Consider the following 18,716-nt stretch of genomic DNA (forward strand, 5'->3'; position numbering starts at 1 on the left):
AGAGCGAGGGATGTCAGGATGACGGTATTAATCAGCCGACTCAGCCTAGGGAGCCCACTGAAGAAGATGAGGCTGTGGCAGGGTCGAGCACAGCAGGTACAAGCAGTACAGTTTATGGTTGCATTAAAATAGATTAAAGACTCTGCTGTGCCTCGTACCTAAACGTCTTAGCTGTAACTATATACATATCACCTCTCGTGCCTTTTGCTTTTATAAAACGGCTACACCAAATTTGTAATGTTAGTCACTTTTTGAGATCTAGTCAGCTACGTATAGCTATGCTAAGCTCCACTAGCAAATCGACTAGCTGTCCTATGCTAGCTAGCTAGATGGGTTACTAATCTCATGATATAAACTAAAACAAAATCATGGCAAGCCGAGCTGATGCTGGTATTAGCCAATTTTTATTTGTAAAACCATAGCATGACATGTCATTTGGCTGTAGTATTGCCCCCTACTGGTCTCTCACAGCATAGATTTTTATTGCATGTATTGTATGACACTAACAAAATCCCAAATTTTAAAGCAATAGTTTATCATGAATTTGATTGGGTTTGATATTTAGGTCGATGTTGATTAGGTTGTTGCACAAAGATATAATTTATGGAAAGGCGAGAAGGCCTAACAGTGGCCATGTGAACTATCTGTTTTATAAATTAAACAAGCTATGTTCTTGTGAGTATTCTTTCAAATGATAATAGTTTGCCAAATGTATTAATTAAATTGATTGCTGCTGTTCTTGTATGCATATTAAAGCAGATGCAGCTGAGCTTGAGGAGTGAGAGAGGGAAAGAGGAGAGAGAGAGACAAGATGCAGACATATCAAGTGAATGCAGAGGGACGAGGGGGGGGGCAGAATGGATGCTGTTGCAGCGTCCAGTGCAGAGAGAACAACAGCTGAGGAAAGAGGAGAGAGAGACAAGATGCAGACATGTGAAGTGAATGCAAGGGGGGGTCAGCTGGTAGCTTTGATTACTTCACATGCCCTCAGTCCAAGGAGCTGGACACTTTTTTTGTTATCACCCTAAACAACTCCAAGAAATGCCATTGCCAGTGTTCTGAAAGTCTTCCACTGCAAGGATGGAACCAACTGCAAGTGGCTGACCTATTGTGAACAATCCCACTCACTGTATTGCACTGTTTAGCGTTCTCAAGGCCCTCATATGACAGTCCATTTGTTAAAGGTGGCATGAAAACCTGGTCACATGTGCATCAAAGAATAGAGGAGCATGAACAAAGTATTGTTCATAGAGACAATGCAGACACATACTTCCTGAGAGCCTACTAAGCAGCAACCAAATGTCTGCACATCGAGAACAGGTACGAAAGAGATGTCAGGTGCTGGAGCGTGTAATAGATGTAGTCAAAGTGATAAGCAAACGTGGCCTTAGTTACAGGGGATCCAAATCTGAGGGTACATATACCTTAGAGAACATGGCTGTTGACCATGGTTGCTTTTTGGAGTTCATTCTTCTGCTCAGCAAATATGATGTGTGCCTGCAAGAACATGTGAATGACTGCATAACATAAAGCAAGACGCTGCATGAATCAGGGGGGAGTGGAGGAAGTGGATCTCTTGTTACTTTGCTCTCAAAACAGATTGTCAATGCAGTTATTGATACTATCCACCTAAAAATCCAGGAAACCATTGCAAGTCAAGTCAGGGAAGCAGGGGTGTTTTCTGTCCAGATAGACATAACTTCCAAGGACCAGTGCTCAGTCATCCTCAGATACTTTACAGTGTTGTCCGTGAGAGGCTGATAGCTGTGGTTGAGTGAGTTATGAACTGGAGAATAATTTGTAAAGATACTGAAACAGGTACTGGAAAAAGTTAACATTGATATAAGTAAATGTGTCAATGCAAGTGATGGAGCAATACCAGGGGTTTTCTGCATTACTTTCAGCACAGTCTCGCAACCAAGTGCATGTCTGCTGTTATGCACACATGCTAAATCTGGTGTTGGCAGACACTACAGGAGTTGTGATACCAAGTGCAACAGTTTTTTCACTATTAACCCTTTGCGGTCCATTTATTCAGCGCCTGTCAGGCACGTCAGTTCCAATTTATTTTCACATGCACTGTTTAAACCCCCCTCCCACTCCAAGTAAAACTGGTTTAATGGGCATTGAAATGCTAAGCGACATCAGTACTACATCTCCAGCCAAGCCCCATCCGTGTTTGTTGTATTTTTCACATACCTCTTTATAGATGTGCATACTGATAAATCCTCTCGTTTTATCACCAAAGTCCTCAATAATGCGATCCAAGTCATTATTGTATTACTATAACATCTCAAAAAGCTTTTCAAATGTCTGTGAAATTCTCTGAGCACTGGATGCGGAAGCAGCTACCTCCTTTGTTTGTGTCTGCTTATTTCTATGGTGCAGCTGCTAGGGCTATTGCTCACATGCCCCTTTTTTCAGTTTCATTCGGCCATTGAATGGTTTTCTCTGCTTTTTCCGGAGAAAAAACGACTAGAGACCCATGCTTTACGTCTTTTCGATGACATTGGACCGCAAAGGGATAAATGATGTTGCAGTATTCATTTGTGAATCATACAAATGCATGAATACCAGGGAGTGAAGACAAATATTCTTGCTTATATTTGAGCAGACGTCACCCTTCTCCAGGTACAAACAAGTGGTATGGACATTCTAACTGCTCAACGGTTTGTTGTGGGGACCCAAGAAAGCCTGAGAAAGTGTGTAAGGGACTTTGACGGTGTTAAGAGAGCAGCAGGTTTATGGAGTGGGCCAATGAAAAGCTTCAGGAGCAGGATGACTGTGAGACTGAGGTCCAGGCCGCCCTCCCTGAAAAACGGGTCAGGAAGAAGAAAGCCATGCTAGGTGAGTTGGCAGAGGATGAGCCCTTACCAGATCCAGACTCAGGGTACAAGATAAAGGCACACAATGTGATTCGGGACCCTGTCACAGAAAGCATTCATCATAGTTTTTAAGCAAATGGAGCACTGTGTTCAGATTTTGCATGTCTCAATCCAAGAAACTTCCCTCATAAGTGATAAAGGGCTTCAAATAGCAGCATTGGAAGAGCTTAGCAAATGCTTGCATAAATTTTGACTAGCCTTGTAACACTGTGGGACAGACCTGAAGATGTCAGCTTTGGATAGATACAGGGTCAGAACAAGAAGTGAGATGCCTGAGGAGGATGGAAACAGTGAAGAAGAGCTGGAGCTAGAGAACAAAACTTGCACTTCATGCAAAAACTCTGCAATGTGTTGCTATTTGATTCTGTCCCGATACAATTTATTGACTGATGCCTATCATGTAATTGGTTTGGGCTACAAATTCCTCCTGACTTTGTCAGTAAGGTGTTTCTCCACTCTGAAGTTTGTCAAAACTAGACTGAGAAGCAGTATGTCCCAAGACCACTTGGAAGGGTTCATGCTAATGTCTACAGAGAAAGAGATACTGATGGCCCTAGACAGTGATGGAGTTATTGATAGGATTGCGGAGAAGAGTGCACTGCTGCGACGTCTGCTGGCGATGTAATGTAGGACAGTCTCGTGTACTTTGGATTTGGATGAAGCAGTTGACTGTATTTTGAGATGTAATTAGCGGTTCTGAAACCCTATTGTAATTTTGGGTTGGTATTGGCACTGGGTGCTCCTAATGGTTTCTAGAATTGATGAATATGAGCCAATGTTTTTAGAATTTATAGTTTTTTTAATTTTTTTATTAGGCCTTTTGAGAACGCAGTCTGTGTGAGGTCGGTGATGGTTTCTAGAATTGATAAATAAGATACGTGTTCATACTTTACAGTTTATTATTAGGCCTACTGAGGTTGGTATTGGTGTGCGGAGAATGGTTTCTTTCTACTTGCTTACAGTAAATACCAATACTAAATAATAGCCTACCAACTGTCGGCAATCTTGTTTAAAATAATCTGATATGCAATTAGATCTTAGACCACCGATTACTGTAAACACAAAATTGTAATTGCATAGAGCAGAGCCATCGATGAAATAATCTGTGGTGCGTAAACTGGACAAATTGGCAAAAGAATTTAGCTCTGATACAATGTTGCATTCACTGACCGCAAAGACAGAGAGGCGTGCGGAGACAAAGACTAATGAATCGAAAAATATTTCGTAGATGGAAAAATCTGTATTTTCAGTAGGATAGCCTATTTGTGACTTCTAGATCGTGAAGCCACGGTATGGCATCTGCCACAGTCTATACTTTCCCATACCTAAATCGCCCCTAATGTGTTTGAAAACCTGGTAGTAGCTATAGCCTGCAATTTAGAAAAGTTTCACCCTAATAATTTAAGCATGCCCTGACTTCATTATTTTTTCATTATGTTGATTTTGACATTAAATGTGGGCTGGTGGACTCGAACTTCCCTGGCCGATTTTTGGTCCCAGTCCCCCCTCCCCACATGGGATTACTCTCACATGACATTGCTGGACTGTTACTAAACTCTTTCATATTTTATTGTTATTGTAAATGCTAGCAATAAGCTAAACAGGTCTTAAAAAAAAAAAAAAAAAAAAAAAAAAAAAACTTACTATTTGTAGACTGAACTACTGTGTTAGTGGAAGACTGTAAAAATGATTCTCAACTGTACTGGACATTTTGTTTTCTGAACTGTTGTAATATAACTCTTAGGTTTTCCTGCTTATTTTAATGCCAATGAGCCAAGTGATGACTATAAACATTGACAGGTTATATGTGTCTTCAGGTGCTTTACTTACTATTACAGCAAGAAGAGTCTGATTTGGGGGAAAAAAAAGTGGTAATATTTATTAAATGTACTTATTTTAACTAGCAACATTATTTATGTTCAAATGTGATATTTAATTATTAATATGTTGGTAAAAAGTGGGAACAAATGGAATTGGCCTTTTTTGAAAAACTGAATTTTAAATCTATGATAACTGACAGGGCTGCACAGGATCAGAGGATGTTTCAAAATCAGAGGCAGAGCCACAATAAATGTCTTGTTTAAATTTTAAAGTAAATTTGTAAAATTGTTGAGATACTTGTGTTGGAATATTGTTTTAAAATTGTATAATGCAACAAAAGTGTATTAAAAGGGTTAATGCGCGGCCAAAGGTTTCTCACTGATAATTTACCCTCTCAGTCAAACGGCAAGTTTCTCAGTATTGAAAAAGCTTAGAGGGAACGCTGGTAACTACTTTACAGAAAAGAAAGGGAAAAAACTTTTTTTGCAGCTTTGCATGCAGGGCTCCAGTAAAAATACAAGAAAAGTAATTTTGGCTGTCCTCTAGGCCAGGCAGCCCAACAGCTCTCGAGCGCCACAGTACTCTAGCTTTCCCAAGGCCAGGCAACCTGTAGATGGGATTTCTCCCCTGCCTCCTATCTGAATGCATCAGGCCCTCCTACAGCATTAACCTTTATTCAGCTGTATTCTCCTTTCCTTTTTCTCCTTTCCCTTCCAGCTACAGTGGCTTGCGAAAGTATTGACCCCCCTCGGCATTTTTCCTATTTTGTTGCCTTACAACCTGGAATTAAAATGGATTTTTGGGGGGTTTGTATCATTTGATTTACACAACATGCCTACCACTTTGAAGATGCAAAATATTTTTTATTGTGAAACAAACAAGAAATAAGACAAAAAAAACAGAAAACTTGAGAGTGCATAAGTATTGACCCCCCCAAAGTCAATACTTTGTAGAGCCACCTTTTGCAGCAATTACAGCTGCAAGTCTCTTGGGGTATGTATCTATAAGCTTGGCACATCTAGCCACTGGGATTTTTGCCCATTCTTCAAGGCAAAACTGCTCCAGCTCCTTCAAGTTGTATGGGTTCTGCTGGTGTACAGCAATCTTTAAGTCATACCACAGATTCTCAATTGGATTAATGTCTGGGCTTTGACTAGGCCATTCCAAGACATTTAAATGTTTCCCCTTAAACCACTCAAGTGTTGCTTTAGCAGTATGCTTAGGGTCATTGTCCTGCTGGAAGGTGAACCTCCGTCCCAGTCTCAAATCTCTGGAAGACTGAAACAGGTTTCCCTCAAAAATGTCCCTGTATTTAGCTCCATCCATCATTCCTTCAATTCTGACCAGTTTCCCAGTCCCTTCCGATGAAAAACATCCCCACAGTATGATGCTGCCACCACCATGCTTCACTGTGGGGACAGTGTTCTCAGGGTGATGAGAGGTGTTGGGTTTATGCCAGACATAACGTTTTCCTTGATGGCCAAAAAGCTCAATTTTAGTCTCATCTGACCTCATCTCATCTGATCAGTACCTTCTTCCATATGTTTGGGGAGTCTCCCACATGCCTTTTGGCAAACACCAAACGTGTTTGCTTATTTTTTTCTTTAAACAATGGCTTTTTTCTGGCCACTCTTCTGTAAAGCCCAGCTCTGTGGGGTGTACGGCTTAAAGTGATCCTATGGACAGATACTCCAATCTCCGCTGTGGAGCTTTGCAGTTTCTTCAGGGTTATCTTTGGTCTCGTTGTTGCCCCTCTGATTAATGCCCTCCTTGCCTGGTCCGTGAGTTTTGGTGGGCGGCCCTCTCTTGCCAGGTTTGTTGTGGTGCCATATTCTTTCCATTTTTTAATAATGGCTTTAATGGTGCTCCATGGGATGTTCAAAGTTTCTGATATTTTTTTATAACCCAACCCTGATCTGTACTTCTCCACAACTTTGTCCCTGACCTGTTTGGAGAGCTGCTTGGTCTTTATGGTGCCGCTTGCTTGGTGGTGCTCCTTGCTTAGTGGTGTTGCAGACTCTGGGGCCTTTCAGAACAGGTGTATATGTACTGAGATCATGTGACAGATCACATGATGTTTAGATTGCACACAGGTGGACTTTATTTAACTGACTATGTGACTTCTGAAGGTAATTGGTTGCACCAGATCTTATTTAGAGGCTTAATAGCAAAGGGGGTGAATACATATGCACGCATCACTTTTCCGTTATTTATTTTTTTGAATTTTTTGAAACAAGTTATTTTTTTCATTTCACTTCACCAATTTGGACTATTTTGTGTATGTCCATTACATGAAATCCAAATAAAAATAAATTTTAATTCCAGGTTGTAAGGCAACAAAATAGGAAAAATGCCAAGGGGGGTCAATGCGTTCGCAAGTCACTGTACACTTGCAGAGCTCTCACTAGCTCCAGTCTCCTAGCTCCAGAACTTCCCTTGTTTAGGTATATTATTGAAATGACCAGCTGCCAGGAGTTTTAACAGTGACGCCCCTGGAAAATGTGCCCCGAGAGAACTGTTCCCACTTCTCGTCATGGCATGAATAAGTCAGTCTGTAGGTTTGCTAATACGAACACTTAACTATAACAGGAACGTTTATATTTATCTCCTGTCTCCTGAACATTGTAAGTAATAGACTTAATTGAGAGTAGCTTTGTTCTGAAACCCAGGATTGGGTGGAGGGCTAGTGTTGGTTTCAAGCCATTAGCTGTGGTGTCTGTACCATGCAGTCCCTCTTACCTTGCTGATGTTGAAACGGTAGTGGTTTATTCCCGTCAACATCTTTCCTCTGTTTATGCGGTGATCGTATTCAGTTACTAAACTAGCTTTTTTTGGTTTACCTGTTAAGTCTGTGGCATTTTTTGGAACGTTTACATCCCTGGAAATATGATCTGCCAGAAGCATTTAAAAGCCTGTCTGCACCCTGCTACCTGCAAATGTATACAAGTAAAGCATGGAATAAAAACACCTGAATTGGCACGATCTACGGCTAAAGAAACCTGTTGTCTACTGTAATGATTGCATCAATGAGAAGGGCAAGCTACCAAAAAAATTTAAAATTAACAGATCAGGGCTGGGACAGGTCAGAGTATTGTGTGTCGGGTGTGCTTCTGATTTCAGCAGTTGCACCACATCCCCATGTAGCCTGCTGTACATTTATATTTCACCTGTTAAATTCAACTGTGGTCAGCAAGCTGTTTTTTTTTTCTGGTATGTTATTGGAAGGGAAATAATAAAAGTAGTAGTGCTGGGAGTCAAATATTGGATCAAACGCAGCTTAAAATATATTTGCGGCAAAAATTAGCATGTTTATTCTTTCATAACAGAATTTATAAATGATAGTTTCAAAAATGTCACACAAAAAAACCCAAATGCATGAATGACACACACATTCTGCTGTACAGAAGAGCATTTGTCATCTTTCTTTGGTAGATAATTTTGGCTATATATCTTTTTTGAATAAAAAAAAAAAGTTCCCAGCACTAATAAATAATAATTAAACTTTTTTATAAGGGCTTATTTGTATCCTTGCTGTATAACTAAGCTGCAGTTACAGTGAGGGTTTCAAGATGTTACCAGTATAACTACTGTTTTGAAGTCTGTTTTTAGTTTTGCTTTACTTTTGGTGATGTGTTTCATGTAATTGGTGTGAGCTTTTTAAAATTGTGCTCATTGAATTAAATTGTTGAGATGGTTGTGGTAATTGCACTGACTTGTCCTTTGGTTACCTATGGAAAGTATATAATAAAAAATAAATCCCCCAAATTAGATTAACAAACAAACCTTACAACACCCTATTTAAGATTGGTTGTATCAGTTTTCATTTATTTTATGAGAATAGTCTAATAATATCTGAAGTGCAAACAGTACTTTGTATACTTAGTAGGATACTATGTTTGTGGACCCTGTCTGTCATTTTGCAGATGGGGTCAAATAAGTTGAAAGATTGCAAAAGTTGCTGCTCCATGCAAACTCTAACAAGGGAGCCCATGTATAGAGAAAAGCAAACCAATGTTGGAGCCACAGAACTGGAAATGTATTCTGCCAAGCATTTGAGTGTGTGTCATACAAAAGTTTTTAATTTTGTTTTTCTTCATATAATTAGGCTTACATAATCAATATAGTTTATTTCCTAGTATACATGCCAGCTTACCAGAAAGGGTCAGGTTGCAGAGGGCCCCTTTTAATCTTCACCCTATTGCATGAGGAAGTTGGACAGGTAACACATTTTTCACTGTGACCTACTGGTGAGATCTCCTCCTGTATACTGAGAAATCGGCTTTGTGTCACTAATTAGATAAAAATGAATGGCAGAATTGATTTCAGGTAATAATTTCCTAATTCTAATTGCTTGTTTTACCAGAAGTACATCCTTTAACATGGCATTTTGACCTGTAATGCAGTCTGAGCACCATGCTGACTAACTCCTTTTGTCTCCGTACAGATCTGCTTGAGAAGACAGGACAACTGGACATAACCTGGGAGAGAAGACCTGTACAAGTAAGCTCTCGGTTTGCTTTTTATTGACAGTGGTCTACAATACTACTGGAGCTAGACTGAGAAAGACAAACATCAATCACTGAAGCATCTGTCAGAATTCCAACACTTATCATGTGTACAGGTGTCATCTTGTGTATGGAACTTGCCACAGTTTTGATTTAATCCTTGCACCCGCTCCTTCTCTCGTAGTGGCTGGAAAAAGTAGTCTATGGCTTAATTTCTCAGTTAATGAATCAATTAGCTAATTACATTTATTCATTCTAATTCCCCTATTTGGTGGCCAGGTACTATCCCCTCCCCCAAGAGGTTTCAAATCAAGTTTTCCTGTATGTGTATTTCCAGTTATCTTGCTGAGTACAGTGCATATTGCACTTTCCAGTTACTGTATGTCAGTTTTATTAAATCTGTGAAAATGGCCAGCAAAACAGCAGATATATGCAAATCAACTTTAATCAAAGGTTCCCTTTTTAAAAAAATAAAAAAGAATTTAAAAAAAAATGGAAATAAATACTTACAAAAAAAAAAAAAAGTAGCCCTAAACAAATGCATGAACTGTTTCACAGTTCACACTTTTGAGTTGGCCTCAAAAGCTTGCATTGTACCATCTCTCCTCTCATCATTTTAATTAACACTCGTACTGTCAAATGAAAGTGAATAGTTTAGTGCAAGGGGAGGGGGGTTCTAACTACTCTCTGCAAACCTTTTTATTCTGAAAACAAAAGAGCTATTGTACTGTGAAGTATTGAACAATAGGGGATTGTTGGAAAGAGTTATTTCTTCAACATCACGCGGCATTTCTGTAATATTAATAATGGCTATATCTGGAGGGGTACCATTTTTTAATTGTGAAAGTTTAATAGTAATACAGATGGATAAAGAGCAAGGGTTTTGGCCCAAGAGTTTTGTATCTTGACTAACATTCTTCTGCTGCTGTTTTTCTTGGAGCAGTCTCAAAGTGCAGAACGAGAGAAGTGGTGTCTTTTTATTTATAATTAAAATGAGGGTTTTTTCCCCTCCTCTTTTTTCTTGCAGAGCTCAGTCAAGCAGCGTGTTATTTTTGTAATGAAGTATAAAATCCTCATTTCAGCAGCCCAGCTCCGCTGTGCAGAACCCTGGGGTTTCATTAGGAAAAGCACCGACTGCCTCGGACTGTGAATTCAACTGAAGAACTGACTGCAGGGATCATTACATTCGTTTGGGGAGGGGGGTGGTTTTAAAGTGATTGCTAGTACCAAACCATGCTTTCTGTGGGGATTACTCTGTGTTTGGAACCAGTATTCTGGTCCCGTATTAAAAACTGAGATGACTTTTATGATTTTATTTTTTCTTTCTCTTAGTGTACCAGAACTTAGGAAAAGCTCACATACCTAATTTGCCATTGACTTACCTGGATGTGCTGATAGCTGACTAGTACATTAAGTTATCCTTAGTATTAGTCATATGTATGGCCACTTGTATTTTGAAATTTTCTGAAATTCTGCTAGAAAGTCAGATGGAACCAAGGTCCACAACCCCATTGAAAATCAGTTGGATCGAAAGTTTCAAAGTTTGTCAAATGTTGAAAATCAGTTGGAGTGCCTGCACCAACTAAACCTAGTTATTGTTATCCATGCTGGAGATGTCATGTTTGATTTAAAGAGGATGAGAATAGTAATAATAATAATAATAATAATAATAATCATAATAATAATAATAATAATAATAATAGTTATTTTGTCTTTCAACAATGCTCATTACCTACCATGGTCTTGGAAAGAGAACTCGACAGTCTTGGTCATACTTACTATTTTAATAACTCTCTGTATAAGAACATAAAGTTTACAAACGAGAGGAGGCCATTTGGCCCATCTTGCTCATTTTGGTTGTTAGTAGCTTCTAAGCACTTGTCATGTATATTAACATACCATATCAGTGACAATCTTTGTGGTATTGCTTTCAGTTCTCCAGATAAGTTTGCTAAAAACAGAACTATCTTGTATTCGCATTGTCTCTTAGATCTTCAGCTGTCTAAAATATACTGTTTGGATTAGCGTAAAAATAATATCTCAACAGATGTTTTTTTGAGCCTTCTGTTTGTTATCCTGTCAGCCTTTATTTCCACAGGCTTTTTCAAAATAAAATAAATAACTAAATCTATTCTCTTTTTTGGAATGGTTACAAATGCAGTTGAAACTACTGGAGTCTGAAGTGTATCCTTGCATTGCTATTGCAAGGCAGTGTTATCTTACCACATCCAGACTTGTCATGTTGCATCTGTCCTGTCCTAGCAGCCCATGTGGGCCCTACACCCTATTGGCAGGACTGCCAACGCCAGGCTGAACTGTCATTTCCTGTACCCCACTGGTCCTGGGATCAAAACGGGTTATTGTAAATGGTTATAATCCTGGGGGATTTTCGGAAGATTGACTTTTTTCCAGCATAGTTTGTGTGAGGCTGCCTACTGTGAGCCGCAAGCAAGGGGCAGTGGGCACAGATCACAGCAGGCCACAGTTGAGAAGAAGGAATGTTATGCAAAAGTGACATTTTTAGTAATTTTGGTAATGAAGGGAAAGTTATTGTGAAAGTAATATATACATGTTTTTGTGTTCATTGATTTGAAGAGCTGATACTGTTTTATTACAGCAACATGCAAACCCAAATTATTACGTTTTATTGAAGTGTTTCAATAACTTTGCAGTGCATATTTACAGTAACTAATACATCATGACAGCCATGTGTAATGATAATTTCACATACCTGTCTCAGTTACTAGACTATACCAGATTACTGATTCTTTTTTCAAGATGAATAATGAATATTATGTCCAGTCTCTGGCTTTCTGAGCTGAAGCCGAGTGACCCACACAAGTCCTGTCTGGAATTTGTGTCAATGACATTGTACTGTCTGGGATCTGTGTCATATTTCTTTTGAACTGGTATATAAACCAATGCTAATTGCATCTACTATACTGTTACTCTTGCAGCCCAGCTTCAGCCAGTGCATTGCAGTCTCCCTCACTATACCGCCAGCAACCAGAAAGTAACTGCTTAATCTTTGACATGTTGTCCTTGCGCTGCGTACTCCTTCTTCTTTTTTTTTTGTACTTTGTTGGATTTTTGTTTGTCCGACACTTACTGTTGCACCAGTTTGCCATCTGTTATGTACATGGGAGTATAGCGATGGAGTTGTGTATTTTGTTCAATGGTAAATCCTTCTTTTTCCTCCTTTCTCTCCTTTCTTTGTTTCTTAAAATATGTAGTTTCTGGCCTGGGCAGGGTGGTGTTCTATGCAAGTGACTGAATTATGTTCTCCTGCCCACTCACAGGTATTAACAGTAATCTAATTGGCACTCATCATTTTTCACCGACAGCCCTTAAAAATGACATGTTCTGACACCTACAGTCCAAATGAACAAAATAAGCACTTTTTTGAGTTTTTTGTTCCCATGACAACTACAGCTCTGGGGGGAAAAAGGTAGATTATCATATAAATCCAGTGGAGGAAAAAACAATTTTTTTGTTTGAGCAGATCCTTTAAAAATTGATATGGTTTTTGTTTTTATATTATTTTTTTTTTTTTTTTTATGTTTTTCTTTTGTTTTTTTTGTTCCCATGACAACTACAGCTCTGGGGGGAAAAAGGTAGATTATCATATAAATCCAGTGGAGGAAAAAACAATTTTTTTGTTTGAGCAGATCCTTTAAAAATACATTTACTTTGGGAAAGCTTATACATTTATAAATATATATATATATATATATATATAATATATATATATATATAATATATATATATATATATATTATATATTATCTATATTATATGTATAAAAAAACACTTTTTTTTTGGGGGCGGCAGGACAAGCTGTCAGATTCCTGTCAGATTCATTTTGAATTACAAAATTTTCCAAATGTCCCCCAAGATGATAATCGTTCTGCAAAGACTGGGATGACTCACCCAGGGATTTTATTTTGGTTGGACAAAAATAAAAAACAACCTATGATAACTGTGCGTACAATGACAATTGATTTATGTTTTTTTTTTTTTTTTTTTTTTTAACTTAAAAAAAAAAAAAAGGCTTTCTAAGGAATGCGGCTCCATAATTGTAATTGAATGAGGGCTTAAAAAAAAAAAATCCCTCTAGTCTCTTGAACTAAGTGTGTTGTGCTGTTATAAAAACTCATCTTTCAGAATCATTCCCATAAGTTTTCCCGCATGGTCCTTAAAGAGTAAGTGGCGCAGTTCTGAAAAAATATAGAGTTATAAGTCCCCACATGTCACATGTTAACATCCTGACAACTTTTTTCCTCGAACGCTAAAGTCTGTTTCAAAACTGCTGTGGTACCTGCTTGACAGTGTGGGCAATAATCCTGACACTATTGGTGTACTAGAGCGGACATTTTGAAAAAAGCTTTGAAACCTACTTTAGTTATAAGTGTAAAAAGTTGTCAGGATGTTGACACTTTTTAGATGGTAAAACCCATGCAGGACAAACAGACAAATTATGTTTTACGATAGGATGGAGGGTGAGCTGTTCCTGCCTAACATTCGGTGTTGCTGCCAGCAGTCGGCGGGGGGGCAGCACAGGCTCTGAAATAGCCAGAGACAGTGCCAGAGTGTGAGTAGACTGAAATTGTCCAGCAGCGCTCCAGCACAGAGGAGGACGCTGCTATTGAACAGGGGAAACACAGCTGCTCTGTCTGGCTGGAGCTCAATGTTTAAACTGCTGTTTGTCCAAATCTGCAACCTACAACTCCATGAATTTGAAGAAGAAATAAGTATAGCGGTGGGGATGACCAAGTGCTTTGTGTTGATTCCACACAGGTTGCTTCAACCTAAAGCTGGCATACATTCATATTTATTTCTGTACTTCGTACATCTTCCAGTACTATCATCTCGGTGGTCCTCTGACCTTGCTTGCTTCCTTTCTGCTGTTCTGTAAACTACTGTAAATAGGTGTGGATTTTGTACTACCTGCAGCAGTGGGGGGTTATAAATGTACTCTGCATGCTCTCGGGGAATTCAATTACATATGTCCTTTTAATCAAATGATAGAGTATTTTTTTAGTTTGCTTTTCAGTTTAAGGTACTGCATTTCTTAAATGTAAATAAAAAAAATACATTAAATGATTAGTTGTTTTAATATCTGACGTACGTAGGGCCGCTTTACTGTCAAAGTCAACATGACCAAACCGTTCATTAAACACATTTGTAAATGATTGGTGAAATTGCTGTCAAAGTAAATGCTGTTTTTTCAAGTTGGACATGGTCCCTTTTAAATCTTACTGCATTGCTTTTAACTGGGTTTAATGTGTGTCTTCAGAGGGAACTGTAGTGAAGTAAGAGTTTTACAGTGTGTAACTGGAGAACCTTGTGCTGTGAGCTGGGTTACGAGACACCACACACACTGGTTTTATCCTTTTGAAATAATTTACTCTTGCAGTTTGTTTTCTGGCCTGGTTTGTATCTCTATTGGGGTGGGGGGGGGGAGTGCATGCTTATGAACCCACATTGTCTTTCTGCATTGGCAGTTAGCTCATCATATTTGTGGTAGCACTACACTTGTTGGTGGCTTGTTCAATAAAATCTTACTCATGAATTTGATAGAAGACTATGCAATCTAATATGGGATAAAAAAAAAAAAAGGTTTAATAAAGTGGGTTACAAATACCACATGCTCAGTTAATAATCTCACCACAAAAATCTTTAGATTGAGAGAGAAATGAGGAATCTGTTTGAATTAATAGTAATGTCTGTTTTTAAAAATGTTATTTAGTGGGAACCGCAAAAGCAGAAGACAGACTGCAGAGAAACTGAGCAAAAAGTAATACTTGCTATTTTCCATGTGTACTTAAGTGGATAAACAGTCCCTTTTTCATGATTAATTGAATGTTGTGGTTGTAGAACTTGCTGTAACTGAGTTCTGAAAGGTCTTTGTTACTGGGCTTTAATTACTAAGGCTTTAAACCCTGTTTCTTACATCTCTTGAAACAACAGTCTCAGAACTCATTCAGAATTGTTTTGCAAAGCCAATTCACCCTGCAGCCACACTAACTTTACATTCTTCTTGTGCAGCAGCTACAGTACAGTCAGTCTAGGACGTAATGTAAAGACATGGTGCCCTTATGCCTGTTGCACAAGAAGGACTTTAGAATGAGGTTGCAGGAAAAAGTCTGACAGCAATGTTAAATTCCAAGGTAATCCTGTGATTTAATGTCCACCTAGACTTTAAAAATATTTAAGGACAGTTCAGAAAACCACAATAATTACCAGATTCTGTCGAATCAATGTCCAGGGGGCGTAAAGTTGCCATTAAGGTAAAAGTGTGGTGGGGTCGAAATTACAGGCACGATTGCAGAAGAAGTATTTTTAACATTAGGTAGATTACGTTTACAATTAGGCAAAGGTAGAGCAGAGCACACAGCCACGCCAGTGAATCAAGAAGTGCAGCTAACACATTTATTGACTGCTGAAATGCATTTCAAAGTTGATTCAGTATGTCCACTGTTTTGCCATTTCAGATATTTTCACAAAACAAACACTAAACTTTAAAACTACACTGTGCAGGTCTAAAGCACATTGTGAAAAACCATATGTATGTTTGTGAAAAACGGTAGAATAAAAGTAGCTACATATATAATATATATATATATATATATATATATATATATATTATATATATAGATATATTATAATTTCAGGTGATTTTATGATATACTAATAATACATAATCACTTTAAGAAGGTCTCAATTTCAGTCCACTAAAATAAAGGGCTTTATGTAATCTCTGCAAGTAAGAATTTACCATGTCCATTGTGAAACTTAGCAGGATCTGGTATTTATTTGAGAAGTTAAATCTTGCATGTCTCCTTAAATATTTCCTTTTAAATAGTGTGACAATGAGACAACTTTCATTTTACAGTTCCTGTGAACCAGTATGTACTTAGAGTCTTATACGTGTGTGTGTGTGTGTGTGTGTGTGTGTGTGTGTGTGTGTGTGTGTGTATATATATATATATATATGTGTGTGTGTGTGTGTGTTTTTGCAGAACATTGGAGGAGGAAGTTGCTCGCTCGAACTTAATTTGCCGTACAGTTTATTCTCCAGGGAACCGCAGAATTAGAGACCCACAGCTGATTAACAGTTTAATGTGCCAAAAAGCAGCTGTTTATTGCAGAGGGTAATTTTCTTGTCATTATTAAGAACGGAGATTACAGTGCTGTATTGTGTGGGGGTGGGTAGATTTGCTGCTGTTTGAAAAATTAATCCAAGATCATCCCTGTGCTCATTAATCTGATGTGCTTTTGAAAAAAAAAAAAAAAAAAAAAAAAAAATACAATTTATGTAAAGTTATGTATAATGAAAAAAATAATGTACCATATCAGTATACCAGAAAACTGTTCTATTAATGTGTTTTCATTTTATTTAATTCAGTGTTTTACCTTAGATTCTAATAGATTTTTTACTTACGCTTGCCGCCACCTGGTGGGCGTTATCCATGTGTGGAACGTTCGGAAGTCTGGCTTCATTATTTAAAATAACTTTCACAGCTGTTTGTTATTTGGTACTTTTTTAAAAGCTTTATTAATAGAGTAATTTACAGGGTAAGTTGTTTCTTGCTGTATTATACAATTTTGCCTTTGTACTTGCTTCAGCTGAGGGCCCAGACAGGGTCAGTTGTTGCCCACTTCTCTGCAGCTCCCAGGCACATGCCATCCAGGCTGGAGATCCTGGGAAGGAAATAGCGCGTGCATGGGGCCTGTACCATTGTTCAGCTGTGACTCACAGGCTGGTAATGACTTGCTCAGAGATTCCTGAGGAAACTCTGAAGTGTGACTCCCAGGGACCAGCTCCTCCAAGCCACTGCAGAACACACAGGAACCAGGAGAACAAAAGGGGAGAGAGTGGGAATTGTACACTGGGGCTTGGCACACCAGCTGCTGATGCTTTGCTTCCAAGGGCAGAGACAGGAGGAATTTACCCAGTTTTGTGTTGCTTTAGAACTTTGGGTTAGGGAGAGTTATTTTGTTTCTGTTTTTCTGTCTGTCCCCACCCCTCCATCACATTCCCTAATCCATGTGCATGCATTTCCTTGGATCCCTACTGCGTTCAGTTTGAGCATTAATCTAAATAAACCATGTCATATGCTTTACATTTATCTATTGTCAGTTTCGCATCCTCAAAAAAATCAAGCAGGTTAGACACAAAACCATGTTGACTGCCTAAAAACATTCCTGAAAGCATGTTGACTGCCTCCCAGGATACTGTTACCATATAGGTAATTTTCCATTTTGGATCTTATTATAGCTTCCATAAGTTTACATATAGTAGAAGTCAGGCTTATTGGTCTGTCGTTACCTGGTTCAGTTTTGTTTCCCTTTTTGTGGATCGGTATTACGTTTGCAATTTTCCAGTCTGTCGGTACCACCCCTGTGTCTGTTGCATGATCTTGGTTAGAGGTTTGTAAATAACTTCTTTCATTTCTTTGAGTATTATTGGGAGGATGCGGCCCAGGAGATTTGTTCATTTTAAGAGCTCCTAGTACCTTTAACACTTCTGCCTGTGTTATGCTGTTTAAAACTGGATAGGAACAGGTCGACATGTGGGGCATGTTGTCTGTATCCTCCTTTGTAAAAACTTGTGAAAAGCAATAATTTAATGTGTTTGCTATTTTTTTTCTCTTCATCTATGATTTTGCCATTTGTATCTCTTGGACATTTTACTTCCTCCTTTTGCTGTTTATATTACTGGACTTGAGTTTAACAACTCAAAAGAATATGCGTATGTCCACATCAGATGTCCCTTTTAACATTATAGTATTTTTTATTATTTTTACGTTTCAACAGAAGTAACTTCATTCGGAACTGGTTGTTCATTACTCTTAACATTTTGTGTCCAAAAGCAAAACATTTGAATATATCTCGCAAATCCTGACTAATTAAACTATCGTACTAAATTAAGCCTCTTTTTATATAATCTTGCCATATAATCCAAACACAACGTACTTTAAAACAAAAGATGGAAATCGGTAGATTTAATAGATTTAAAACAAACAACAAAACTTATTGTACTCATTTTTAATTCAAGAAAACGTGAATAGGCTTACTTCTGATTTGGCTTGTCTAACACAAAATGTAGAGGCCTGACGTGTGTATCCTAGCAACGCACTAAAAGATGCACACTCTCACACATTCAAGGTTTTAATGGAAACCGGCAACAGGAGACTTCAAACTGGGTTCTAATTTTGCTCGGGGAAATTTAAGGACAGACAATCAATAATCGATGCATCACTTAATTGTTGCATCCCTAGTTTTAGAGGAGGATAGTTCATTATCTCTTCAAAGAACTGTTTGAACTAAGAGTGTGTAAGACTATAAACACTTTCAGTTTTTATTGGATGGTTAAGTTACACCTTGGGATGCTGTCCAGAGGCACTCTATTGTCTTTGTTGTGGAATTAGGTTGATGCATTGTCTTTACTTTGTGGATTTTCAGAGACCCCATGAGATTTGCGTGCAGTCCTTGAACTTCA

The 18,716-nt window shown here is 38.3% G+C and overlaps 1 protein-coding gene across 3 annotated transcripts in view; it reads left to right on the forward strand.

Annotated features, from left to right (window-relative positions):
• Nucleotides 1-18,716, forward strand: part of LOC121330165 (signal-induced proliferation-associated 1-like protein 1) — a 119,335-nt gene that overhangs the window by 32,393 nt on the left and 68,226 nt on the right. For all 3 annotated transcript variants that reach the window (XM_041276476.1, XM_041276477.1, XM_041276478.1), the window contains exon 2: nt 9,151-9,206. The gene's annotated coding sequence lies outside the window, so the exon portion shown is untranslated. The remainder of the gene's footprint in view (nt 1-9,150; nt 9,207-18,716) is intronic.

This window comes from Polyodon spathula, chromosome 17, assembly GCF_017654505.1.
Source record: "Polyodon spathula isolate WHYD16114869_AA chromosome 17, ASM1765450v1, whole genome shotgun sequence".
In the NCBI taxonomy this organism is placed as follows: Eukaryota; Metazoa; Chordata; class Actinopteri; order Acipenseriformes; family Polyodontidae; genus Polyodon; species Polyodon spathula.